The sequence below is a fragment of the Labrus mixtus genome, chromosome 1 (genome assembly GCF_963584025.1).
Source record: "Labrus mixtus chromosome 1, fLabMix1.1, whole genome shotgun sequence".
NCBI classification, from domain to species: Eukaryota; Metazoa; Chordata; class Actinopteri; order Labriformes; family Labridae; genus Labrus; species Labrus mixtus.
The window spans coordinates 7,330,408-7,356,287 of NC_083612.1; the positions used below are offsets into that span (position 1 = coordinate 7,330,408).

Here is a 25,880-nt window from a genome sequence, read left to right on the forward strand (position 1 = left end):
AGCAGCCTGTGGAGGCAGACGTGCAGCGCTGCGTCTCCTTGTTTAGTCCCTCAGTCACCTGAGGCCAATAAAACTTTTGTTAGGTTCTTATTTTTATTTATGTTGTTTTCACAATTTCTACCGTAATCTGTGATGTTTGCACCAGTTTACATCAGGGTGGTACAGTGATGCACTGTCGTCTTACTGCGGGGGGGGGCGTCTGGGTTCATACCTGGACCCTCTCCCTGAGCCTGCAGAGGTTTTCTCCTGCTACTTTTGATTAACAGGGCCTGTTGCCTTATCTCAATCTATCCAGGTTGGGCACACATGGCTGTTTTCAGGAGTGTATATGTGAAAATGGCTAGGGACACATTGTCCATATTAAAGGAGCAATATGTAACTCTGACACCTAGTGTTAAAAATGGGTACTGCAGTCCAAATTCAAACCATCGGAGAGAGCTGTCTCCCACGTTGCCATGTGGTGGACACTGAAGCTTCAGTGTTTATCCAGCTCTGCATCGGTCTGTAAACCTTTCTGCGTTCTAACCTCTCTCCATTTTTCAAAAGCATCTCCAATATTGATCCTAGTTTGAGCACGTTTCTTGTTCGGGTCCTTTCCTGCATTATTTCTGGTCACACTTCATGTTTTCTACCTGAACAGATCAGTTAATGTCCAGCTGAGTCCTGCAGACTGAAGAGGAGAACAGTGAAGAACCAGATTAACTTCATGATTGCGAGTGACAGCAGATTGTCCTCAAACTGTCCCAAACATTAAGACAGAAACAGTAGAACAGTTCTAACAATTTATTAAAAACAGGAAAGGGAATTGACCTTGATGGATCAATGTAACCTTTTGCAGGTCACCCCCTTTTGACGGCAGTCCCCTGGGGGCCCCCGCAACATGATTCATGGCTGTTGGCATCTTTTTGTTTCCAGGTCGAGCTGAATAATGGAGCTGAAACGAGCCAGTTTCTGGTTATAATGAGACATTACTCTCAGGTTTACCTGCAGAGGGTATCAATACTAACTTCATCTAATGTTGACGCTGCTTTTGCTGCTGCTCAAAATATGCAAATGAGAGAAAAAGAAAGTTTGCAGTGGTAAAAATAATACATATTGACTTGAGCTTTTTTAGCTCTTATCTAGTCTTCTGACTCCTCAAAGCACAGTTACACTACAGGTCACACACTGATGGTAGAGGCTGCTGGGTAAAGTGACCATCAGAACCAACTAATTGATTCCTAGAGTTAAGTGTCATGGTTGCAGGTCCTGGGGATTGAACCCATGACCTTCTGGTTTAGAGACAACCGAGTACCAAATGAGCCACATGTGCAGTCTGAAACTGAACTAACAAGCAGACCACATCCTGGGTGTGTTTTTTTAAAGCAGTTTTCCTTCTTGATAAAAAATACTTCAGAAAGAAAGTCATTTAAAGAACCAAGTCAGTGTTGTAAATATAAGGGATGCAACAAGACAGCTGTACACACATCACGCGACTCATATAAAAGACGGCGGCGTTTCTTCCAACTGCAGCCTCTCCTCACCGCAGGTCACGTTAAAGTAACGTGCAAAATCTGACCCCAATGTTGTCAGCTTCGCCCCAATTCAGAGCCAAATACTTTGAATGGAAGCGTTCAATATTGTATTGAGAACTGTTGCATCCCTCGTGGATATCTGTGCTGGATGTAAAGGATCTCTGGTGTTCGGTTTCCATCGCCTCCATTCACCACTCAACCTGAGTGAGTCCCTGCTGTGAGATCACACCTCACGCCTACAGCTCGACAGCGTCCTGATCTCATCTCCTTCCTGGTAGAGCGAACACAGAGCACGCTGTGGTATTACTGAGAAAACCTGAGCGGGGAGCACAAAACACTTATTCCACAGAACCGAGAAATTAACGATCCAGAGGATTTCATTGATCATCAGACGCTGACCTGGAAACGATATCCTGCGGCTGCACAAAAAAACAAAAAAAAAACAACAACATCAGCAGAAAAACACTCGCTCTCTGTTTCCAAGATGGGCGAGCGACGTCGTTTATCTGCTGACGACCTTTGACTGCCCCCCCAAAAAAATTAATCCTGCCTGCATGCAAACACACTCCACACATACTTCAAAGACATGATAATGGGGGGGGGGGGGGGAGTCATCAGGCGCCTAACAAGACTTTATCACAGAATCTAGGCCAGATTAGAATATTCATTAGCCGTGCCCTTTTCAACTCCGGGACCGCAGGAGAGGAAGCTGCTGCACACACACGCACCATCATTCAGGATGTCAGCTCCAGGAAGAAAATGATGTGAATCAAAACAACAACCTGAGAATGAGAGAAACCGTCTCTGCCGTCTCCGACACCTGGATTGTACCTGATGCTTTCTCAACATTGTTCCTGCGTTTCATTGCAGACATTCTGTGTCAGAGTTGTTGTTTTTTCTCTCATTGGTCATTTTTTGTGTCTTTTCGGGTTTTTAAATACAAATCTCTGTGTGCCTCAGCTTTTTATTTCGCTGATATTTGGCCGTCTTTAAGGCCGAAGTCATCTCCTGAGAGGTGTGTATGGCTTTACAGCATTAGTTCACATAGCAGCCTTTGCTTATAAAAAGCAGCAAGTTAGCCCGTCTCTGTAAAACAGCTGAGGCTGGGAGGAAGAGGACGGATGAAGCTAAGAAGAGAAAAGGAGAGAGTGACCGGTGTACATCCCTGCAGATGTTACTCAGAACAGACTGAGAGGCAACGTTCGGCTGGATCGTTATCGGTGTCATCGCTGTCTCGCGTTTAGCAGCTTTACCGGCTGCAGAAAGTCGAGTTGTCGCTCAGATTTGTTATAAATTTAAAAAAAAAAGAATCCATCTTACCCCAAAACAGTCGTCTCTTTCCTCGTCGATCTGCAAGTTTGGAAGCTCACAAACCGATCTCAACTAGCGTGTAATTAATAAGCCTCACCAATGTTGTCATTTAGCCACGCCCTCTTGTCGTCATGCTCACAGTTATAAAAAAATAAAATCTGGTAATATCAGTCAACGTGGTTGTTTAGCTTGTTTTTGCAAAGACGGCTTCGACCACCGTCTGTGTGTCAACAAATCCAGAACAGGTTCAGCTGCTCTCTCACACACTCACCTCAAACCAGCTGGGAAACTCAGAAAGTAACATCAGAAGAAAAGAAGTGGCTCTGATCGTGCTACTTTCAAATGACAAAATCTGTGACGGGATGCTTGGTCACCATCCGCTGACCACCTCAGCACACACAAATGTTAGACCTCACAGGCGCCTGCACAAATAAGATGCAGTAATCAGAAACCAGAATAGTATTCATCATGGCTACAGGGTTTCTCTGTGTGCATGTAAACACCATATCCTGAAGATTATCAAAACTTTGATAACCGGGATTCTAAACTCTGAGTCCTGTCTGTAATATCATCATTAAAGCTGCTCTGTGATTTGAAGTTCCTCCTCTTGGTTCGTCTGTCTCCTCTCTGCCCCTCTCTTGGTTTTTTGTGCAGTTTGTCAGACGGATCACACACTGACACACTGACCCAGAACCTGCAGCTCACTGCTGAAATATTCAGAGCTTCACCGAGGAGAGGAGACGACTGTGACTGCCGGCTGGTCTGCTCGGAGAGGAGGGACTCTCTCTGTTTGGGATATGAACAGAGCGCTTACAGATCGCTTCAGCAGCATGTAGAAATGTTCTCATTGTCCCCAAAATACATCTTTACTTCAGAAAAAAACAAATAGTTCTCACGCAAGTTTAACCCAGAGGTGTTTAGAGATGATCCATGCTGGTTAGACAAACGCTGAATATTCTCCCTCCCGGATTAATCTGAAAACAGAATCCTGTCTTTTCTGGGTTCCTCACACTGGTGTTGTAGTACTCGGAAATTGGTTGAACCACTTTTTGAAGGTCTCAGGATCGAAAAGCATTTTTGTCTCGGTCTCAGACTGGACAGACTCCGGATTTTAAATCAAGACCGGTCAAGACCACCACTGATTGGATCTTTTTTCCACGTCATTACTGTGATAAGAAGGAAAACTTAAAAAAAAAAAAAAAAAAAAAAAAAAGAATTCAATTATAGTTAGATTTTGATCCCCTGTTTATGTCAGCAACCTTCTGGGTGTGACGGTCTAAAGGAGTGAAACGCCTGCTGGACACACGATGATGACTTTTCAGTGTTTATGGTCTTGGTCTTGACTTGGTCTCCATCCCTAAATGTCTCGATCTCTGGTCTCTTGGTTTTAGTTGACGTGGTCTTGACTACAACACCTCCATCAGCTGATCGCCATATACTGTCTGTCATCCCCCAATCCACCGCCGTCCTCATTACATTGTAATTTCTTGCTTCATGTAATTAATGTAAATATGTTTGTTTTTTTACTTTTTGCTATTTTTTATTAATTATACTACTGTTTTTGAGCTGTTGTAACAAAGACATTTCCCCCAATGGGGGATCAAGTTTATCTTTATCTTTTATCTTTATTAATGCACGAACTGCTCCGACCTCCACCTCAGCGGTGAGGAAGTGTGGACAACAGGAACGAGAGGAATACAAAGGAGACATCCTTCCTGCATATTATCCAATATGCTCTTCTCTAAAGCGTCTCGAGATTGATTTATTGACAAAATCTGAGCAAACTATGTTACATATATGAAGAAGTGAAACACATCAGGCTCCTACAGGCTAAAAAAACTCAACGCTGCAGCAACATGATGACAAATGCAGGAAGTACTGGCAGAAAAAAAAGAGAGACATCTAGCTCACATCAGTATGAAAGGATGGACTTAAAGCACTGATGTTTCCTTCTAGTTGAGGAGCGCCTGTTCATTTGATTTTTGTAAGTGAAAATCTGACTGTATCTGACATGTCAACTCATCAGCTGAAATCAGCATCAGTGCAGTTCTGATTGATTTCTTTACAGAAGTCAGGCTGACAGAAGAATCTCAACACTGGTTTTCATTTCTACAAAGCATTCAAGGATTTATGGCGGCATGCATATCACTTGATTCCTGACAGTTGGTCCAGTCTTTGTATTAAATGGTGCCGTGATAAAAATCTGCTTCTCCGTTGCTCTGAACACTTCTCTCTTGATCCGTCTCTCAGATGCATTTGACATGATGTTGCATTCTTAATCGGATCAAACATTGAATGTGCACTTAAACCTGAGGCCTCTCTGTCATCCTGCTCGCTCTATAATTCATCAGCTGAGCAGAAGGCAGCAACATACGGAAAACACATGAGGTTCACAGAAGCTGCGTTCCCTGCAGGGTCTGACCGGGGCCGGACGCTGCAGAGGAGAGGAGAGGAGAGGACGCATTAACAAGAAGAAGAAGAAGGAGCAGCAGACGACATGGCGAGCGGATCCCTCAGGGCTCTGATGGATGGAGCGGGGGAGAAACATTTGTGCAAGACGAGGAGCCGGGCCTCGAGGATGCAGAAGGAGGACGAGATCTCTAGGGTGAAAAAAAACCAGCTCGGACAACGGTCGCCCGCTGAGCTCAAATATTTCCAAATTCAGTGAAGAGCTTTACTACAAACATTGTGTTTCATCGTGTGTCTCTGGTTGTGTTCCCACCAGTACTTCACTCACGCAAACACACTCCCAGCTCATTTATTTTTCAGTTAACTGTCTGCTTTTGTTATGTGTCTCACTTACTGGCCCAGCTGCTAGGTAGGTTTTTATATCTGAAGTTGAAATTTTTAAGTGCAGTCTGAAAACATCTTGGTTTGTATTGCTCTGAAGCAGGAGGCTTTGGAAGGAGAAAAATCTGGAATATTTCAACCTGGACCCTTTTTATTTGACATATTTAAGGGTTGAAATAATGAAAGTGATAAAAAAAAAGTCACACTTGCAGAGGGAGAGGTTGCGCTTCAAACAATTCTCAGAAGAGTGTTTAGCTTAAGTTCCAAAAACATAAAGGCAGCACATCTCAGATTAAAGAGAGAGTCAGTAGCTATTTTCTTAAAAAATGAAACATATACTAAAAATGAATTATTATTTTTACTGTATTTTATTTTAACTTTGTTCAATCTCTTAAGGTGAGGTTTTGAGATAAGCCCTTGTGGGTTTCTACCTCACCTGCACATGTGTTTTATTTTTTATTTGTTTTATTTTCCTGTTTGAATCTTCTTTCAAAAAAATGTGCAAATAAACTAAACTGAACTAATTGTCGCTCCATCGTCCCTTCTGGGCCTCCGTACATGTGTGGTGGTGACTGTGTCTGCAGAGACCCCGTCCTCTGACTGTTCTGGTTTGTTTTGGTTGGCTCAGGACGTTCCTGGGCGGGGAGCTGGTGTGAAAATGTTGCAGGAAGTATCCTCTCTCTTTTTTTAAAAAAACCGACATTGTAGTCGCATCATGCCCTTAAAGCTATGACATTTTCATGACGATCACAGAATGTTCTTTGTGTTGAAGAAAGGAGTTGCTGGTCTGCTCCAGCTTCTAGAAATGAGTTCTAAAACTTTATGTTTGTATTAGTCACTAACACCGCCATATTCATAAAGTTGACCCGGTATATCGACGTGATCCTCTTTAAAATAATGTTGGAACACCAGACTTTATTGCGAGGCACCAGAACACATCATAACCTCTCTTGCAGCTGCAGAGAAAATCTGTGCTTCTGTCTTTTTCACCTTGACAAGACATTTCTTGGGGGAGAAACATCCAATGATGAAAAGTTTTTATTTTTTTCCGGGTTTGTTCTTATATGACATTGTCATTTCATTCAACTCCCACTGCACATTTTTCTATTTTGATTTCAAAAAGCCTTTGATTTACTTTTGTTCTGTCGGTTTCAAATAACTTCAGAGGTTTTGCCTCTCCAACCACAGAGTGTCTCGACTTCCTGACACGTCTCAGAAGTGAGGAAGGCGCAGGGCTCACAGCTGCCGCTCCTCCGCGATCTGCACCCAAACCCGCCGAATCAACTGAACCGACGCTGCCATGTTAGGGTGACATGAGAGCAGAGGGGACGCATGTTCATGTGGTCGTCTTGTAAAAGATCTGAACGGTCTTTTGTCCCAATTGAGCACACTTCATGTCAAGAGGCTTCTGCCTTTATGTGTTAACCCCAGCACACACTACAATAGTATAAAATTAAGGGTAAAATGTCGGCTCACACTGTGCGACTGAATCGTTCACAACGTACGACCAAAGCTCGCGATTTATGGGCTCACTCTGTAAAGATCTGATTGTCGGGCACAGCCTGTCAGCTCACACTGTATGAGTGAAATCAGGACGCAGCATTCACACTTCATTAGAAAACTCCCAAAGACGGAGGCTAGGTCAGATATATGTGGATTTCGGGAGTCTCATATGAACGGCCCAGATACACAGAACGGCCACATTGCTCTCTCTCTCTGTAAACACAAGCTAACTAGCAGATTAATCATAAATATTTCCTGTCCGCTGGAGGTCCGCAGATTTTATCACAAGCTGTTTCTGACTCAAACACGGCAGACCCCTGCAGACGCCATGGAAGTCTGTGAAGGTTTAGTGCTTTAAGGAGGAGATTGGGGGGGCGCTAGTGGCGCGCTCATGTATGGAGACTATAGCCCTCCAAGCAGGCGGCCCGGGATCATATCCCACCTGTGGCTCCCCTCCCGCATGTCATTCCCCACTCTCTCTCTACCTGATTTTCAACTCTAATGCCCCCAATTTATTTATTTTTTTAAAAAAGGAGAAGATTGGGATTGGGCCAAAAACTGCAGTTCATTGAGTTGCCACTAGAGGCTGGAGAGTGGATCCTTGTAGACCGCTATGTTTAAAGGACTGGTATGAAAAACAGTTTCATTTCTGTAAATATAACTCTACATGGTTCAATTTCTATAGATCCCTAAATTACATTAATGCTTAAAGGTATTCATATAGGGTGTGGTCGCTCCAGGGTGGGTGATGCTAGCTCACTGCTAGGTGTCATCCAAGTTAGTTCATTGACGGAACTTCACCTTCACAGCTGTGTTGTTGTTTTTGCCTTTTCAGGAGTTTATCATGTAATTATTGGATGCATTTAAAGGTTTACTGTGCAGATAGTAGTTCCAATAGACGCTCCATGAAGTCTGGGATCAATTTTAGGTGAGTCCAATGCACAAATATATTTTTTAGCACTTATAAGCAGTGTGTGTTATAAGCATGAATCCCCTCCAAAACGTTTTAGATCTGTTGGTCATTTAGGCATTAACATATGTAGAAAAATGTTGCCCATTTTTAAAATACTGTAGTCTCTCTTTTAGAACATAATCTGGAGCTTTTTTCCAGGTATCACTCTGCTCACTGACACTTTGTCTTTCTCACAACTGAAAACAAAAAGACTACAAACAGACTACAAGTGTTTGAAAGTCCTCGGGGCTGCAGCAGGTACAACCAGCGCTGTCAGGAAGCGCAGCCTCTCCTGCTTCATGTGTCTGAAAGCTGTGAACGATTTAAAGCACAGCAGGCCGACACCAAAAGATGGAGAGGATCTGTCCCGCTCGCAGTCTCGGCAGAGATTACAGCTCCTGTTTCTTATAATTGTTCAGAGCGAGTTGCTCCTCGTACCAATTATAGCGCATTAGCAGCAGCCGCCAAAGTCATTTCATCGCTGCACATCAGGGAGCTCCAAACAAAAAGGAAAAAGAAGCCATCCTTTCTCTTGCTGACTTCAGTCGCCTGTAGCATCGAACGAACGGAGGGTTTAAGATGGAGCAGATAAAATGAGATTGAAGGATTAGACTGAAGTGTGAGTGAACTTCTGGTGACTTGTTTTCAAATGACAAGAGGAAGGCTTTGACACTGATGCTGCTTGGACACAATCACCATCTGAAATGCAACACAGGAAAGAGGTTTAACAAAATAAAACCACAACAGAAAGAAAGAAAAATATTGTTTAATGTGAATAAGTAAATAAAAAAAGTATTCTATTAAAGAATCATGTATCCTGCACACTTTACAATATGTCTAGATTTTTATTCTGTAATCTGCCTTTACAGTAAAGCAGCAAAAACAGCACAGAATCCGTCCATCCATCCATCCATCCATCCATCCATCCATCCATCTATCAATCTATCCATCCATCATCTATCCATCCATTTATCCATCCATCTATACATCCAATGATCCATCATCTTTCCATCCATCCATCCATCCATCCAGCCATCCATTTATCCATCCATCCATCCATCCATCCATCCAGCCATCCATTTATCCATACATCCATACATCTATCCATCCATCCATCCATCTGTCCATTATCGCTTCCGCTTTTTTTCTGTTTGGGGTTGCAGGGGGCTTGAGCCAAGCCCAGCTCTCATTGGGTGAGAGGCGGGGTTACACCCTGGACTGTTCAACAGCCAATCACAGAGCTGGCATATAGAGACAGACAACCAGCTACACTCACATTCACACCTACGGGAAATTTAGAGTCACCAGTTAACCTAACGAGCATGTCTTTGGACTGTAGGAGGAAGCCAGACTTTAAATGTGCATTTTGAAGGATGCAGCCCTTAAATAACATACTACATATCTGCCATTACCATAATTTATATCAAAGTGCAACCTCTACACTATGGAACCTAAAACCCCTCCAAAAAATATACGTTTGACTGTTCAGTACCACGCTGATACCCAGAAGATTTAGAACACTCTTATGCTTTGCACTTCATACACAGTGGGTCCGGAGTGTAGTGGTCATCATGTCTGCTCTGTCCGTGCAGAAGGTGCTGGGTTCAATCCTCAGTGGAACCATTTGTGTTGTTGGATTGTGCACACTCAAGCAGTTTGCGGGTTTCAGCTATAAGGTTAAATACAAGTTTTACGTATGAAAACAGGGCATACACACACAAACACACACACACACACACTCTCTCACGGCCCCTATAGTTGTTTCCTGTCTAACCGCAGTAACGTTCTCTGCCACATGAAAGAGCAGCAGCTTATCACCATCAGCCAAACACAACTGACACACTGCTGCTGCAACCGAAGCAGCTCCAAACACTGTGTTCCTCAGGCACGTGAACCCGGGAAGTCGCAGCAACCAACAAACACACACACACACACACACTGCTGTGAAGGTGTCTGTGGTCACTGAAAAGTCCCTGTTGTGCATTTATCTGGAAAGTGTCCACAGAGTATAAACACGGTTGCAACAGAAGAGATTAATTCATAGAAAAATATTAACAGGCATAAATTATCAAACAACAAAAAGAGCATGTCTTTGGTCTGTGGGAGGAAGGGGTACCTGCAAAAAGCAGTGTGCAGTCCTAATGCTGTAATGAGATATTTCTCATTCTTTCCTGGGTATTATTTTCACTCTACATGCTTGTATAAAGATGTTGTTTTCTTTATGCTGGTGTCAGCTAAGTGCAGACCCTTAATACTTGTACTACTATGCTTGTGTTTTGTTGTGTAGCCGTGAAAGTGCTGCACAACTTTGACTTACTTTGACAACAGCGAAGGTCTTTGGCACGCAGGAGGAAGCTTCAGATCATATGACCCCCCTCTCATGCTTCCCATGACTGAATATATTAAACATGCTCCATGTTGGACTCCGTATCGAGACCGAAACATGCGGCTCAGCCTTCTGTGTGCCCTCCTCTCAAACACTGCACACACACAGACATACATACGTACACACATGCACAAAAGCACACTATCGCCTTCTCGCCCTCAGGGCCCCCATATGGACCCGATGGATGCTCTTTTCAAAGCTGCTTGCTCATATATGACCAGAAAACCCTGCACATGTGAAAGAATGCATAACAGCGCTTCAGTATAGTGTTAGTGTATAAGATTGACTGCAGCCTGTTCAGATCAGATGAAGAAGAAGGTGTTTAATAATATAATTAGAGAAAGAGAAAAGGGTCAATTAAAGGCCAAGAGGTTTCTCTTTGTAATCAATCATGTTTGATAGTCTCAGATATAGGGTTTACAGTGTAGTGGCCATCACTGCTTTATGCACAGAAGGACCTGGTGCAACCAAAACTCTGTCCTGTTGCCAAAAGGCTGAGATCACATGTCAGCTTTATAATCAGGGCTGTTCCATCAGGCATGACTTCAGTGGTTGGTGAACGGTTAAACTTTAACTGTCATATTTAGTTTCTTCATTTGAAGCAGAAGTGTTGCTGAGATTATCACATCATGCTTTAATCCAGAAGGTTCTAGGTTCGATCCCCAGAGGAATCCACGTTTCCTGGACAACACATGTATCTTTAATTCGAGGAACCCTACACCCCTCACAAAAACCATTGGTGTTAAAGACTGGCACGATCAACATTGCTATTTCTAAGCCAGACTTTTCCCACGGAACCAAGGGTAAATGCTAAGAAAAATATCTTGAAATGGTTTAGCTAATCCCCTTCCAATCCAGTGCCGAAGATATTTCGACACATACACATGCACTGCACTCTTTCACTTAGCAGTCATCTACCTTACAAACATGAGGTTCTATATTGTAGTGGTCATCACGTCTGCTTTACACGCAGAAGGTCCTGGGTTCAATCCCCAGTGGAACCATGAGGATTTCTTGTTACCCAGTGTCTAAGGAGGCTCTGTCTCATGCAGCAGACAAAGACAATCCAGTGACCTGAGCTTTTTTGAAATATCTTGAACACGGAAGTTCCTGGGTTCCATCCCCAGTTGAACCAAATGTCTGTCTTGTTACCCAGTGTCTAAGGAGAAACTGTCTAAATCCAGTGGAAGACAGTGTCTTTCATGTGTCTAAGGAGACTCTATCTCATGGTGCAGACAATGACAATCCAGTGGCCGAAGATATTACGACACTTACACATGCACTGCACTCCTTCACTTAGCTGTCATCTACCTTCAAACATGAGGTTCTATAGTGTAGTGGTCATCACGTCTGCTTTACACGCAGAAGGACCTGGGTTCAATCCCCAGTGGAACCATCAGGATTTCTTGTTACCCAGTGTCTAAGGAGACTCTGTCTCATACAGCAGACGAAGATAATCCAGTGACCCGAGCTATTTTGAAATATCTTGAATGCAGAAGGTCCTGGGTTCCATCCCCAGTTGAACCAGGTGTCTGTCTTATTACCCAGTGTCTAAGGAGACTCTATCTCATGGTGCAGACAATCCAGTGCCAGTAGATATTACGACACTTACACATGCACTGCACTCCTTCACTTAGCTGTCATCTACCTTCAAACATGAGGTTCTATAGTGTAGTGGTCATCACATCTGCTTTACACGCAGAAGGTCCTGGGTTCAATCCCCAGTGGAACCATGAGCATTTCTTGTTACCCAGTGTCTAAGGAGACTCTGTCTCATGCAGCAGACGAAGATAATCCAGTGACCCGAGCTATTTTGAAATATCTTGAATGCAGAAGGTCCTGGGTTCCATCCCCAGTTGAACCAAGTGTCTGTCTTGTAACCCAGTGTCTAAGGAGACTCTAGCTCATGGTGCAGACAAAGACAACAAATCCAGTGACCCCAGATATCTCGACGCTTATACATGAACTGCACCCTTTCACTTAGCGGTCATCTGCCTTACAGCCATGAGGTTCTATAGTGTAGAGGTCATCACGTCTGCTTTACACGCAGAAGGACCTGGGTTCAATCCCCAGTGGAACCATGAGCATTCCTTGTTACCCAGTGTCTAAGGAGACTCTGTCTCATGCAGCAGACGAAGATAATCCAGTGACCCGAGCTATTTTGAAATATCTTGAATGCAGAAGGTCCTGGGTTCCATCCCCAGTTGAACCAAGTGTCTGTCTTGTAACCCAGTGTCTAAGGAGACTCTAGCTCATGGTGCAGACAAAGACAACAAATCCAGTGACCCCAGATATCTCGACGCTTATACATGAACTGCACCCTTTCACTTAGCGGTCATCTGCCTTACAGCCATGAGGTTCTATAGTGTAGTGGTCATCACGTCTGCTTTACACGCAGAAGGACCTGGGTTCAATCCCCAGTGGAACCATCAGGATTTCTTGTTACCCAGTGTCTAAGGAGACTCTGTCTCATACAGCAAACGAAGATAATCCAGTGACCCGAGCTATTTTGAAATATCTTGAATGCAGAAGGTCCTGGGTTCCATCCCCAGTTGAACCAGGTGTCTGTCTTATTACCCAGTGTCTAAGGAGACTCTATCTCATGGTGCAGACAATCCAGTGCCAGAAGATATTACGACACTTACACATGCACTGCACTCCTTCACTTAGCTGTCATCTACCTTCAAACATGAGGTTCTATAGTGTAGTGGTCATCACGTCTGCTTTACACGCAGAAGGTCCTGTGTTCAATCCCCAGTGGAACCATCAGGATTTCTTGTTACCCAGTGTCTAAGGAGACTCTGTCTCATACAGCAGACGAAGATAATCCAGTGACCCGAGCTATTTTGGAATATCTTGAATGCAGAAGGTCCTGGGTTCCATCCCCAGTTGAACCAGGTGTCTGTCTTATTACACAGTGTCTAAGGAGACTCTAGCTCATGGTGCAGACAATCCAGTGCCAGAAGATATTACGACACTTACACATGCACTGCACTCCTTCACTTAGCTGTCATCAACCTTCAAACATGAGGTTCTATAGTGTAGTGGTCATCACATCTGCTTTACACGCAGAAGGTCCTGGGTTCAATCCCCAGTGGAACCATGAGCATTTCTTGTTACCCAGTGTCTAAGGAGACTCTGTCTCATGCAGCAGACGAAGATAATCCAGTGACCTGAGCTATTTTGAAATATCTTGAATGCAGAAGGTCCTGGGTTCCATCCCCAGTTGAACCAAGTGTCTGTCTTGTAACCCAGTGTCTAAGGAGACTCTAGCTCATGGTGCAGACAAAGACAACAAATCCAGTGACCCCAGATATCTCGACGCTTATACATGAACTGCACCCTTTCACTTAGCGGTCATCTGCCTTACAGCCATGAGGTTCTATAGTGTAGAGGTCATCACGTCTGCTTTACACGCAGAAGGTCCTGGGTTCAATCCCCAGTGGAACCATGAGCATTTCTTGTTACCCAGTGTCTAAGGAGACTCTGTCTCATGCAGCAGACGAAGATAATCCAGTGACCCGAGCTATGTTGAAATATCTTGAATGCAGAAGGTCCTGGGTTCCATCCCCAGTTGAACCAAGTGTCTGTCTTGTAACCCAGTGTCTAAGGAGACTCTAGCTCATGGTGCAGACAATCCAGTGGCAGAAGTTATTACGACACTTACACATGCACTGCACTCCTTCACTTAGCTGTCATCTACCTTCAAACATGAGGTTCTATAGTGTAGTGGTCATCACGTCTGCTTTACACGCAGAAGGTCCTGGGTTCAATCCCCAGTGGAACCATCAGGATTTCTTGTTACCCAGTGTCTAAGGAGACTCTGTCTCATACAGCAGACGAAGATAATCCAGTGACCCGAGCTATTTTGAAATATCTTGAATGCAGAAGGTCCTGGGTTCCATCCCCAGTTGAACCAGGTGTCTGTCTTATTACCCAGTGTCTAAGGAAACTCTATCTCATGGTGCAGACAATCCAGTGCCAGAAGATATTACGACACTTACACATGCACTGCACTCCTTCACTTAGCTGTCATCTACCTTCAAACATGAGGTTCTATAGTGTAGTGGTCATCACATCTGCTTTACACGCAGAAGGTCCTGGGTTCAATCCCCAGTGGAACCATGAGCATTTCTTGTTACCCAGTGTCTAAGGAGACTCTGTCTCATGCAGCAGACGAAGATAATCCAGTGACCTGAGCTATTTTGAAATATCTTGAATGCAGAAGGTCCTGGGTTCCATCCCCAGTTGAACCAAGTGTCTGTCTTGTAACCCAATGTCTAAGGAGACTCTAGCTCATGGTGCAGACAAAGACAACAAATCCAGTGACCCCAGATATCTCGACGCTTATACATGAACTGCACCCTTTCACTTAGCGGTCATCTGCCTTACAGCCATGAGGTTCTATAGTGTAGAGGTCATCACGTCTGCTTTACACGCAGAAGGACCTGGGTTCAATCCCCAGTGGAACCATGAGCATTTCTTGTTACCCAGTGTCTAAGGAGACTCTGTCTCATGCAGCAGACGAAGATAATCCAGTGACCCGAGCTATTTTGAAATATCTTGAATGCAGAAGGTCCTGGGTTCCATCCCCAGTTGAACCAAGTGTCTGTCTTGTAACCCAGTGTCTAAGGAGACTCTAGCTCATGGTGCAGACAAAGACAACAAATCCAGTGACCCCAGATATCTCGACGCTTATACATGAACTGCACCCTTTCACTTAGCGGTCATCTGCCTTACAGCCATGAGGTTCTATAGTGTAGAGGTCATCACGTCTGCTTTACACGCAGAAGGTCCTGGGTTCAATCCCCAGTGGAACCATGAGCATTTCTTGTTACCCAGTGTCTAAGGAGACTCTGTCTCATGCAGCAGACGAAGATAATCCAGTGACCCGAGCTATGTTGAAATATCTTGAATGCAGAAGGTCCTGGGTTCCATCCCCAGTTGAACCAAGTGTCTGTCTTGTAACCCAGTGTCTAAGGAGACTCTAGCTCATGGTGCAGACAATCCAGTGGCAGAAGTTATTACGACACTTACACATGCACTGCACTCCTTCACTTAGCTGTCATCTACCTTCAAACATGAGGTTCTATAGTGTAGTGGTCATCACGTCTGCTTTACACGCAGAAGGTCCTGGGTTCAATCCCCAGTGGAACCATCAGGATTTCTTGTTACCCAGTGTCTAAGGAGACTCTGTCTCATACAGCAGACGAAGATAATCCAGTGACCCGAGCTATTTTGAAATATCTTGAATGCAGAAGGTCCTGGGTTCCATCCCCAGTTGAACCAGGTGTCTGTCTTATTACCCAGTGTCTAAGGAAACTCTATCTCATGGTGCAGACAATCCAGTGCCAGAAGATATTACGACACTTACACATGCACTGCACTCCTTCACTTAGCTGTCATCTACCTTCAAACATGAGGTTCTATAGTGTAGTGGTCATCACATCTGCTTTACACGCAGAAGGTCCTGGGTTCAATCCCCAGTGGAACCATGAGCATTTCTTGTTACCCAGTGTCTAAGGAGACTCTGTCTCATGCAGCAGACGAAGATAATCCAGTGACCTGAGCTATTTTGAAATATCTTGAATGCAGAAGGTCCTGGGTTCCATCCCCAGTTGAACCAAGTGTCTGTCTTGTAACCCAGTGTCTAAGGAGACTCTAGCTCATGGTGCAGACAAAGACAACAAATCCAGTGACCCCAGATATCTCGACGCTTATACATGAACTGCACCCTTTCACTTAGCGGTCATCTGCCTTACAGCCATGAGGTTCTATAGTGTAGAGGTCATCACGTCTGCTTTACACGCAGAAGGACCTGGGTTCAATCCCCAGTGGAACCATGAGCATTTCTTGTTACCCAGTGTCTAAGGAGACTCTGTCTCATGCAGCAGACGAAGATAATCCAGTGACCTGAGCTATTTTGAAATATCTTGAATGCAGAAGGTCCTGCGTTCCATCCCCAGTTGAACCAAGTGTCTGTCTTGTAACCCAGTGTCTAAGGAGACTCTAGCTCATGGTGCAGACAAAGACAACAAATCCAGTGACCCCAGATATCTCGACGCTTATACATGAACTGCACCCTTTCACTTAGCGGTCATCTGCCTTACAGCCATGAGGTTCTATAGTGTAGAGGTCATCACGTCTGCTTTACACGCAGAAGGTCCTGGGTTCAATCCCCAGTGGAACCATGAGCATTTCTTGTTACCCAGTGTCTAAGGAGACTCTGTCTCATGCAGCAGACGAAGATAATCCAGTGACCCGAGCTATTTTGAAATATCTTGAATGCAGAAGGTCCTGGGTTCCATCCCCAGTTGAACCAAGTGTCTGTCTTGTAACCCAGTGTCTAAGGAGACTCTAGCTCATGGTGCAGACAAAGACAACAAATCCAGTGACCCCAGATAGCTCGACGCTTATACATGAACTGCACCCTTTCACTTAGCGGTCATCTGCCTTACAGCCATGAGGTTCTATAGTGTAGAGGTCATCACGTCTGCTTTACACGCAGAAGGACCTGGGTTCAATCCCCAGTGGAACCATGAGCATTTCTTGTTACCCAGTGTCTAAGGAGACTCTGTCTCATGCAGCAGACGAAGATAATCCAGTGACCCGAGCTATTTTGAAATATCTTGAATGCAGAAGGTCCTGGGTTCCATCCCCAGTTGAACCAAGTGTCTGTCTTGTAACCCAGTGTCTAAGGAGACTCTAGCTCATGGTGCAGACAAAGACAACAAATCCAGTGACCCCAGATATCTCGACACTTACACATGCACTGCACTCCTTCACTTAGCTGTCATCTACCTTCAAACATGAGGTTCTATAGTGTAGTGGTCATCACATCTGCTTTACACGCAGAAGGTCCTGGGTTCAATCCCCAGTGGAACCATGAGCATTTCTTGTTACCCAGTGTCTAAGGAGACTCTGTCTCATGCAGCAGACGAAGATAATCCAGTGACCTGAGCTATTTTGAAATATCTTGAATGCAGAAGGTCCTGGGTTCCATCCCCAGTTGAACCAAGTGTCTGTCTTGTAACCCAATGTCTAAGGAGACTCTAGCTCATGGTGCAGACAAAGACAACAAATCCAGTGACCCCAGATATCTCGACGCTTATACATGAACTGCACCCTTTCACTTAGCGGTCATCTGCCTTACAGCCATGAGGTTCTATAGTGTAGAGGTCATCACGTCTGCTTTACACGCAGAAGGACCTGGGTTCAATCCCCAGTGGAACCATGAGCATTTCTTGTTACCCAGTGTCTAAGGAGACTCTGTCTCATGCAGCAGACGAAGATAATCCAGTGACCTGAGCTATTTTGAAATATCTTGAATGCAGAAGGTCCTGCGTTCCATCCCCAGTTGAACCAAGTGTCTGTCTTGTAACCCAGTGTCTAAGGAGACTCTAGCTCATGGTGCAGACAAAGACAACAAATCCAGTGACCCCAGATATCTCGACGCTTATACATGAACTGCACCCTTTCACTTAGCGGTCATCTGCCTTACAGCCATGAGGTTCTATAGTGTAGAGGTCATCACGTCTGCTTTACACGCAGAAGGTCCTGGGTTCAATCCCCAGTGGAACCATGAGCATTTCTTGTTACCCAGTGTCTAAGGAGACTCTGTCTCATGCAGCAGACGAAGATAATCCAGTGACCCGAGCTATTTTGAAATATCTTGAATGCAGAAGGTCCTGGGTTCCATCCCCAGTTGAACCAAGTGTCTGTCTTGTAACCCAGTGTCTAAGGAGACTCTAGCTCATGGTGCAGACAAAGACAACAAATCCAGTGACCCCAGATAGCTCGACGCTTATACATGAACTGCACCCTTTCACTTAGCGGTCATCTGCCTTACAGCCATGAGGTTCTATAGTGTAGAGGTCATCACGTCTGCTTTACACGCAGAAGGACCTGGGTTCAATCCCCAGTGGAACCATGAGCATTTCTTGTTACCCAGTGTCTAAGGAGACTCTGTCTCATGCAGCAGACGAAGATAATCCAGTGACCCGAGCTATTTTGAAATATCTTGAATGCAGAAGGTCCTGGGTTCCATCCCCAGTTGAACCAAGTGTCTGTCTTGTAACCCAGTGTCTAAGGAGACTCTAGCTCATGGTGCAGACAAAGACAACAAATCCAGTGACCCCAGATATCTCGACACTTACACATGCACTGCACTCCTTCACTTAGCTGTCATCTACCTTCAAACATGAGGTTCTATAGTGTAGTGGTCATCACATCTGCTTTACACGCAGAAGGTCCTGGGTTCAATCCCCAGTGGAACCATGAGCATTTCTTGTTACCCAGTGTCTAAGGAGACTCTGTCTCATGCAGCAGACGAAGATAATCCAGTGACCCGAGCTATTTTGAAATATCTTGAATGCAGAAGGTCCTGGGTTCCATCCCCAGTTGAACCAAGTGTCTGTCTTGTAACCCAGTGTCTAAGGAGACTCTAGCTCATGGTGCAGACAAAGACAACAAATCCAGTGACCCCAGATATCTCGACGCTTATACATGAACTGCACCCTTTCACTTAGCGGTCATCTGCCTTACAGCCATGAGGTTCTATAGTGTAGAGGTCATCACGTCTGCTTTACACGCAGAAGGACCTGGGTTCAATCCCCAGTGGAACCAAGTGTCTTTCTTGTGACCCAGTGTCTAAGGAGACTCTACCTCATGGTGCAGACAATGACAATCCAGTGCCCCAAGATATTTCAACACTTACACATGCGCTGCACTCTTTCATTTAGCTGTCATCTACCTTCTAAATTTAGGTTCTATAGTGTAGTGGTCATCACGTCTGCTTTACATGCAGAAGGTCCTTGGATCAATTTAATTTAGCTACTCTTTACTGGCAGGTCTTCCTACATGCACTATCAAACCCCTGCAAATGATACAAAATGCAGCAGCACGACTGGTCTTCAACCTTCCTAAAAGTGCACGTCACTCCGCTGTTCATCTCCTTACACTGGCTCCCAGTTACTGCTCGCATCAAATTTAAAACTCTGCTGCTCACTTACAAAACAGCGACAAAAACGGCTCCTCCTTACTTTAACTCTCTTATCCAGGTCTACACTCCCTCCCGCCCACTACGCTCTGCCAATGAAAGGCGTCTGATCCAACCTTCACAACAGGGTCCTCAGTCTCTGACTAGACTCTTCTCCTCTGTTGCCCCCCGGTGGTGGAATGACCTTCCAAACTCCATTCAATCTGCAGAGTCCCTCTGCACCTTTAAGAAAAAGCTAAAGACCCAGCTCTTTCATGAATACCTACTAACTTAATGATGATTATCTCCATATTATTGATGATGATGATGGTTGTAACGATGGTTTTTGTTTGATAACGATGACTTATAAGATGGTTTCTATACTGATTAGAGCTCTCAAGAACTGCCGTCAATGTTGTGCTTTGCCTCTGGTCACTTCCTGTCAGCACCTGTGTGTCCAATCAGACTCAAAGCTGATCGTTTGCTCTTACTGACATTGTTCCCTTTTTTCTAGATCCTTGCTTGTGTTGTACTTACTCTCTGATGTATGTCAGCGTCTAAGGAGACTCTGTCTCATGGTGCAGACAAAGACAATCCAGTGACCCGAGATATTTTGAAATATCTTGAACGCAGAAGGTCCTGGGTTCAATCCCCAGTGGAAGCATGTGTCTTGCTTGTTACCCTAGCTCATGGTGCAGACAAAGACAACTCGTCCAGTGACCCAAGATATCTTGAAATATCTTGTCATCATGTCCGCTTTACACGCAGTAGGTCCTTGGTTCAATCCCCAGTTTAACCCATACCTTTGCTTATAGGTCCTTAGCTGAGGTCAAATACTAAGTTCAATGCAAAGCCTACCATGGTGCAGACAAAAACAACACATTCAGTGACCCGAGATATCTTGACACCTACACATGCATTGCACTCTTCACTCAATGGTCATCTACCCCTCAACCATGAGGTTCTATAGTGTAGTGGTCATACTAGCTAATCATTTTATTATCATTAGTGCAAAATAGATGTAAATATAGGACGTTTATTCCCAAGATGTAATATTTCAACTGTAGCCTCAATGCTATATGGAGCGGTATGTTGCTTATAAAAATAAATCTGAAAACATAACTGAAAGCGAAGTAGTTCAGGCTTACTTTTTATATCTCATATGATACGATACACTTTGATGTCCCCATGGGGAAATTTTTCTTGGACTCCAAGTGCTGCACACATGTAGCTGCCTCCACATTAGAATAAATAATTAAAAACTAAAGACACTAACAAGAAACCCCATGTAAACAGAGAAGCACATACTAGTGCAAACCAAAACACACAACATGTATTGCACATTACCCACATTGCACAATATTTGCATAAACACAACATAAGTAGAGTAAAGATGAAGAACATATAAGAACACCATGCCGCTGTTGCTCGACCCACACAGCCTTCAGAAATTTTATTCAGAATGTTGATCGACGTGGGTACAAGAGAGTCGTTTCAGTTCACATTGAGGGACTCTGTATCGTCTGCCAGATGGTCAAAGCTCAGACTCAGAGTGGAGGATGTGAGATGGGTCAGACAAAGCTCTGAGTCTGTCTACCTTTTCAGTCCTCCCCATCACCTTCACGGCAGTCTGCAGCAGACGAACAAGCTAAGAATTTAACTGAGCAGAGAGATCCGTACCACGCAGACATCCCGTACCTGAGGTTACTCTCCAACACAGCCTGATAAAACACAAACATTGTCTTATTGTATACTAAAATTCAAACGGGAAAGTGATCAGATCAATCAGACTGAGCCAGTATCTGAAAGGTGCAAGGGCGTACTGATGGATCAGGGAAAAGGTGACTCAGCTCTACACTCATAGGGTTATACTGTATATGTAAGCTACAATGACTTACATAACAAGCAATGGGTGGATGAAATGAACTGTATATTTTATTTTGGTGTATTACTGTCAGTATTTGCACTTACATGAAAGCAAAGCTGCTTCTCTCGGGCCCTGAGAAGTGACATGACGGAGGTACTAGTTGTCTCACAATACAGCAAGAACTGTGCTTTATTGTGTGTGTGTGTGTGTGTGTGTGTGTGTGTGTGTGTGTGTGTGTGTGTGCTTGCAAGCGTCTCTGTCTGTCTGTAGAGGCCTCAGGGGTAAACACAGCCCTGTGACAGTGAAGTGTGTGTGTGTGTGTGTGTGTGTTATCTCCGCACTAACTGCTGTTCTGTTTTGCAGACAGACGAGACACTGAAGCTATGCCATATGTGAACCTGTGCACGATTCAATTGGTCTTTGTTTTCCTGACATATTTACCCCAAATTTGCAATAAATTTACATGATCTTGTCACTTGTACTTGGCTTGTCCTCAAATTTGATTTGAATTGTAATTTCATTTTGGCATCAACAGGAGGCAAAACAATAATTTAGCAAATACGTGCACACCTTTCATTTATAGTGGTGAATTTTCATCAGCTCGCCCTCCCAAAGGTCACACTGGAAGATAGTGAAAACATGTTGATAGCGTCTTTTTGTTTAGTGCCATAGTTTTGTTTTATTGGCTGAAAACATACGGCTATGGTTCAGTGGTAGAGGAAGCTCGGGGGTTCGATCCCCAGCTCCTGCAGCCACATGTCAGATGTGTCCTTGGGCAAGACATGTGTAAGAATGGGATTAGATGGAGTATACTGATGGACTCTTTACTCAGCAGCCTACAGGGTGTGGATGTGTAGGAGTGACCTCCGGTATAAAATCACTTTGAGTAGTCAGAAGATTAGAAAATAACTTTACGAGCTCAAGTCTGTTTACCTTTTACCATAAAAAGGACAAACACTGTAAAAGTCAAAATGTGAGACTTGCTGCTTTTGGAGCTTTTGTTTCTAATTAAGTTAAAGCTTAGAAAAACACAACTGTATGTACAACAAACCTTTAAGGCCTGATTGTTTTTGGTTGGGAGAGAGTATGCAGAGCAGAAAGCAAAGCGTCCAGCGTCTTTTCTTCCAAGCGCTCTGCCTTTTTTGTGCAACCGCTCCGAGCCCTTTAAACTTTTCAGGAAGGCGTTGCTGACATCACCGGCACACTGTTCCAAATGTATGATATTCCTCGTGATTATATTCCAGCTGCTTCTCTGTTTGTGGGTTTCACGAAATTGACGAAAGATGACGATTTAAGAATTTCTTGGGGGGTTTTCGCACACAAACTATGAAGACAGCACTATAACATTTCCCTTCGAGTGGACGTACTTTAATCTGGAACATTTTAACCCCTAACGTTAACACTGCAGCCTTTACGGCTCGTCTTGCAGCTGCTGGCTGAATCAATCTATGGGAACAATTCCACTTCTATTTTTTGCCTCTTTTTTTTTCCAAGACTGGAAAATATGTAACAAATAAAAACAAAGGCTGTATTCAGCCCTTAAGGTAAACCCAGGTACATACATATACAGGACTATTTTGAAATTTCGATGAAATCAATCTCGCTTGTAATGATTTTGTGTCACTTTTTTATATTAACCAGCATTTTTGTCTGTGATTTTTAAGGATATATGAAACTAAAAACAGCCTCTGAGATGAGGAAAAATATCAGCTAATAGTCTGTGTTTTTATCATCTGTTTGAGCAGTGAAAACATGCGTAGTATGTGTTATATGTGTGTGTGTTACATCAGAGAGTCGTTATGTAACACTGATATCTGCTGGGAACACGGTGGGTGTTGGGTGAGGGGCTGCTTCCTCACCGCTGCGTCTGCTGTGTGTTTATCTGTTTGTGTCCTCGTGCCTCTTCTCTACCTCAGTGATCCTAACGAGCATGTCTTTGGACTGTGGGAGGAAGCCGGAGTACCCGGAGAGAACCCACACATGCACGGGGAGGGAACATGCAAATTCCACGCGGAGAGCGTTATGATGATGGATGCTCGAGGAGGATTCACTTCAGGGTCTTCAGCGGTAGGTGTGGTTGGTAGGCGGAGAAGCAGGGTCAGTACTGATGTCACACCTGAGGGGGGCAGTGTGGTGGCTCTGACTCTTCAACCTTCATTAGCAGCACCTGCGGAGGAGCGGGGGTGCATCTTTTAAAGTTGAACGGACGACCCGAGGGAGACGGGTTAGGGACAACTGAGAGACTGAGTTAACTTTTGTTTTATGTCTGTGTCGACACTTCACCACAGGTTTAGCACATCATCTAAACTGGTATATCCAACGGAAGAGCGCGGGCTGGCGGAGGAGACCACAACCGCTGTCTCTGTGGAGCGGGCCGTCGCAGCATGAACGAGGGTACTTGGATGGTGAGTCACCCACATGCACCCCTTTTTACAGGACAGTCGCATACATTCAGGTAAAGCTGGTACACCTTCACGTTGAATGCAGCATGTAAGCAGAGGCACTAGGTCAAGGGCTCACTGGCCCTAGAGTCAGGCTCTAGGCTAGCTTGTAGTTAGGGTTAGCGTAACAGAGAGGCTCCTGTCAGACGGGGAATGGAACCAGGAACCTCTTCGCTGTGAGGCAACAGCGCTAACCATAGCACCAACATGCTGCCAAAGAGCATGCCAGTATTTTCTTTCATAATGGAAACATCCTGAATACTATGAGCCTTGATTACAACGTGATACATCATCAAGCTGCCAGGTCACATAAAGTGTCTGGAAGGTTTTTGAATCCACCGGTCACAGTGGCAGGTGGGTGAAAAAGTGAAATTTCCAACCCTGGTCTCCACCAACTTGTTCATCATTCAAATGTTCATCGCTCTAAAAGAGTGTGACGCCTTTGTCATTCGCTTCCTTTACCTGTTGAGAAAACCTTTACGAGGAACTCAAATCTAATTTCTACGACATCCCACCCGCTCATACTGCCGGAGTATTTGCTGCCTCGTTTTTTTTTCGTCTTTTCTTCCAATCTTTGAGCCTTCCTCTCTTCAGGCTTTTAAAACCCCCAGCATCCCTCTGTGTAATAAACGGGGGAAATGATTTTAATGTGTATTGAATGGAGCTTCCCTGGCATCCATCTTGTCAATTTTCAGGGGGGCCGTCAGGCTGAGTTTAAGAGAGCTAAACTGGTAGACGATAAGTTAATCCTTTTATCCATATCCTTGCCGCGGGGCGACCAAAATAAACGCAGAAGTGATGGTTGGGAGGAAAGTCTGAGAGCTGTGACTGTGAGAGGGGAAAACAGCGAATATGCAGCACAGAGGGGGAGAAATGAGAAGGGAAGTAAATGAAGATGTTTTATTTGCCTGGGAGGTGGAAGAGTGAATACATGTGTGGATTTAATACAGCCAGCTTCCCACTGACTTCTCGCGTCTTGTTAACACGCTGCTGTGTGAAGAAAGGGGCGCTGCAGCAGCTGCTCCGGTGAGTCGGGGGGTGAAATTGACACTAAAAAACGACCGGAGCACAACAATGAACGCTGTCACGCCTTTAATTGAAGGGAATAAGTTGTGGTACAATCCTGTGTTTCAATGTCACACACCAACAAAGGATCCCTCTTGCGTACAGTTTCCGCACGCTCCGTGCACGCTGCGGTCCGTCAGCGCCACCGTTTTTGCTCCGTTGGACTGCGCGTGCCCCCACGGGCGCCGTTTTCTGGAGTTTCAGCTGTACACACATTGTTGATCATTCAGTGCCTGTTTTGAAGTCATGCTGATAAAGAGTGTGTATATTGTTTTATTTTGAAATTGACCTGACGCTCTGTTTGTTGTCTGACTTCCTGTCTGGGTCATTTTATCCTGACCGTCCTGCTCGACGCGTGCTTGCAGCGTGCTCCGTCGTGCATGCACTCGCAGCGTATTTGAAACGGAGCAGAGCGTTGAGGCGCTGCTGAGACGCTCTGGAAACGGACTGCGGTGCTCGATGTGGAAACATAATCATTGACTATGGAGTGGCAGCGAACGGGGGCGTAGTGCGCGGCGCTGACGGACAGCGGCGCGTGGAAATTGGGAGTGACTGTTCACATGGTACGGCAGCTTCTTTCCAACATGCAAGGACATCATCAAGATGTCGGTGCTTAATGTTACATAATTTAACTTCATAAAAACTCCCCGGATTAAGAGCAGCATTATAACAAACAGACCGTCCGGGCAGCCGTAAATAGAGCTGTATGTGTGAGTTAGAGAACAGCTGTGACAGCCGTTCATTCATCCTGTTGGAGCAGTCGACTCTCACCGGAGCGGCAGCGGCGGCGGCGGCAGCAGCAGCAGAGAGGCTGTATAAATCACAGCAGACATTCAGCAGCTAAAAACAGGACAGCAGAGATAGAGAGAGGCCGGCTCGCTCGTCCCTCCGGAGCATCGAGAAACATCTGAAATATCTCTGCTGCCCTGCAAAGGCCGCAGGCTGCAGCGCTCGTGGGCAAAGGGGGGGGGGGGGGGGGGGGACTGCTGCACCAACAAATGACTCATTTATATGACTCTCTCCTTTAGCCAAGTCATGAAGCTTCCTTAAAAGAGCCCACAACCACTCCAACAT

At 44.8% G+C, this 25,880-nt stretch overlaps 1 protein-coding gene and 23 non-coding genes across 24 annotated transcripts in view; 23 read left to right on the top strand and 1 right to left on the bottom strand.

Moving 5' to 3' along the window:
• The window catches only part of LOC132981939 (nuclear receptor ROR-alpha A-like), a 90,495-nt gene that overhangs the window by 36,281 nt on the left and 28,334 nt on the right, over window positions 1–25,880 (bottom strand). The gene's annotated exons all lie outside the window — the stretch shown is intronic.
• On the top strand, window positions 11,388–11,460 carry trnav-uac (transfer RNA valine (anticodon UAC)). Its single transcript has one exon. It is a non-coding gene; the product is annotated as a tRNA-Val (tRNA).
• Window positions 11,780–11,852, top strand: trnav-uac (transfer RNA valine (anticodon UAC)). The gene has a single exon. It is a non-coding gene; the product is annotated as a tRNA-Val (tRNA).
• On the top strand, window positions 12,117–12,189 carry trnav-uac (transfer RNA valine (anticodon UAC)). The gene has a single exon. It is a non-coding gene; the product is annotated as a tRNA-Val (tRNA).
• Window positions 12,465–12,537, top strand: trnav-uac (transfer RNA valine (anticodon UAC)). Its single transcript has one exon. It is a non-coding gene; the product is annotated as a tRNA-Val (tRNA).
• On the top strand, window positions 12,813–12,885 carry trnav-uac (transfer RNA valine (anticodon UAC)). The gene has a single exon. It is a non-coding gene; the product is annotated as a tRNA-Val (tRNA).
• On the top strand, window positions 13,150–13,222 carry trnav-uac (transfer RNA valine (anticodon UAC)). Its single transcript has one exon. It is a non-coding gene; the product is annotated as a tRNA-Val (tRNA).
• trnav-uac (transfer RNA valine (anticodon UAC)) lies at window positions 13,487–13,559 on the top strand. Its single transcript has one exon. It is a non-coding gene; the product is annotated as a tRNA-Val (tRNA).
• On the top strand, window positions 13,835–13,907 carry trnav-uac (transfer RNA valine (anticodon UAC)). Its single transcript has one exon. It is a non-coding gene; the product is annotated as a tRNA-Val (tRNA).
• On the top strand, window positions 14,172–14,244 carry trnav-uac (transfer RNA valine (anticodon UAC)). The gene has a single exon. It is a non-coding gene; the product is annotated as a tRNA-Val (tRNA).
• Window positions 14,509–14,581, top strand: trnav-uac (transfer RNA valine (anticodon UAC)). The gene has a single exon. It is a non-coding gene; the product is annotated as a tRNA-Val (tRNA).
• Window positions 14,857–14,929, top strand: trnav-uac (transfer RNA valine (anticodon UAC)). Its single transcript has one exon. It is a non-coding gene; the product is annotated as a tRNA-Val (tRNA).
• trnav-uac (transfer RNA valine (anticodon UAC)) lies at window positions 15,205–15,277 on the top strand. Its single transcript has one exon. It is a non-coding gene; the product is annotated as a tRNA-Val (tRNA).
• On the top strand, window positions 15,542–15,614 carry trnav-uac (transfer RNA valine (anticodon UAC)). The gene has a single exon. It is a non-coding gene; the product is annotated as a tRNA-Val (tRNA).
• On the top strand, window positions 15,879–15,951 carry trnav-uac (transfer RNA valine (anticodon UAC)). Its single transcript has one exon. It is a non-coding gene; the product is annotated as a tRNA-Val (tRNA).
• trnav-uac (transfer RNA valine (anticodon UAC)) lies at window positions 16,227–16,299 on the top strand. The gene has a single exon. It is a non-coding gene; the product is annotated as a tRNA-Val (tRNA).
• trnav-uac (transfer RNA valine (anticodon UAC)) lies at window positions 16,575–16,647 on the top strand. The gene has a single exon. It is a non-coding gene; the product is annotated as a tRNA-Val (tRNA).
• On the top strand, window positions 16,923–16,995 carry trnav-uac (transfer RNA valine (anticodon UAC)). The gene has a single exon. It is a non-coding gene; the product is annotated as a tRNA-Val (tRNA).
• Window positions 17,270–17,342, top strand: trnav-uac (transfer RNA valine (anticodon UAC)). Its single transcript has one exon. It is a non-coding gene; the product is annotated as a tRNA-Val (tRNA).
• On the top strand, window positions 17,618–17,690 carry trnav-uac (transfer RNA valine (anticodon UAC)). The gene has a single exon. It is a non-coding gene; the product is annotated as a tRNA-Val (tRNA).
• On the top strand, window positions 17,966–18,038 carry trnav-uac (transfer RNA valine (anticodon UAC)). Its single transcript has one exon. It is a non-coding gene; the product is annotated as a tRNA-Val (tRNA).
• Window positions 18,314–18,386, top strand: trnav-uac (transfer RNA valine (anticodon UAC)). The gene has a single exon. It is a non-coding gene; the product is annotated as a tRNA-Val (tRNA).
• trnav-uac (transfer RNA valine (anticodon UAC)) lies at window positions 18,661–18,733 on the top strand. Its single transcript has one exon. It is a non-coding gene; the product is annotated as a tRNA-Val (tRNA).
• Window positions 19,009–19,081, top strand: trnav-uac (transfer RNA valine (anticodon UAC)). Its single transcript has one exon. It is a non-coding gene; the product is annotated as a tRNA-Val (tRNA).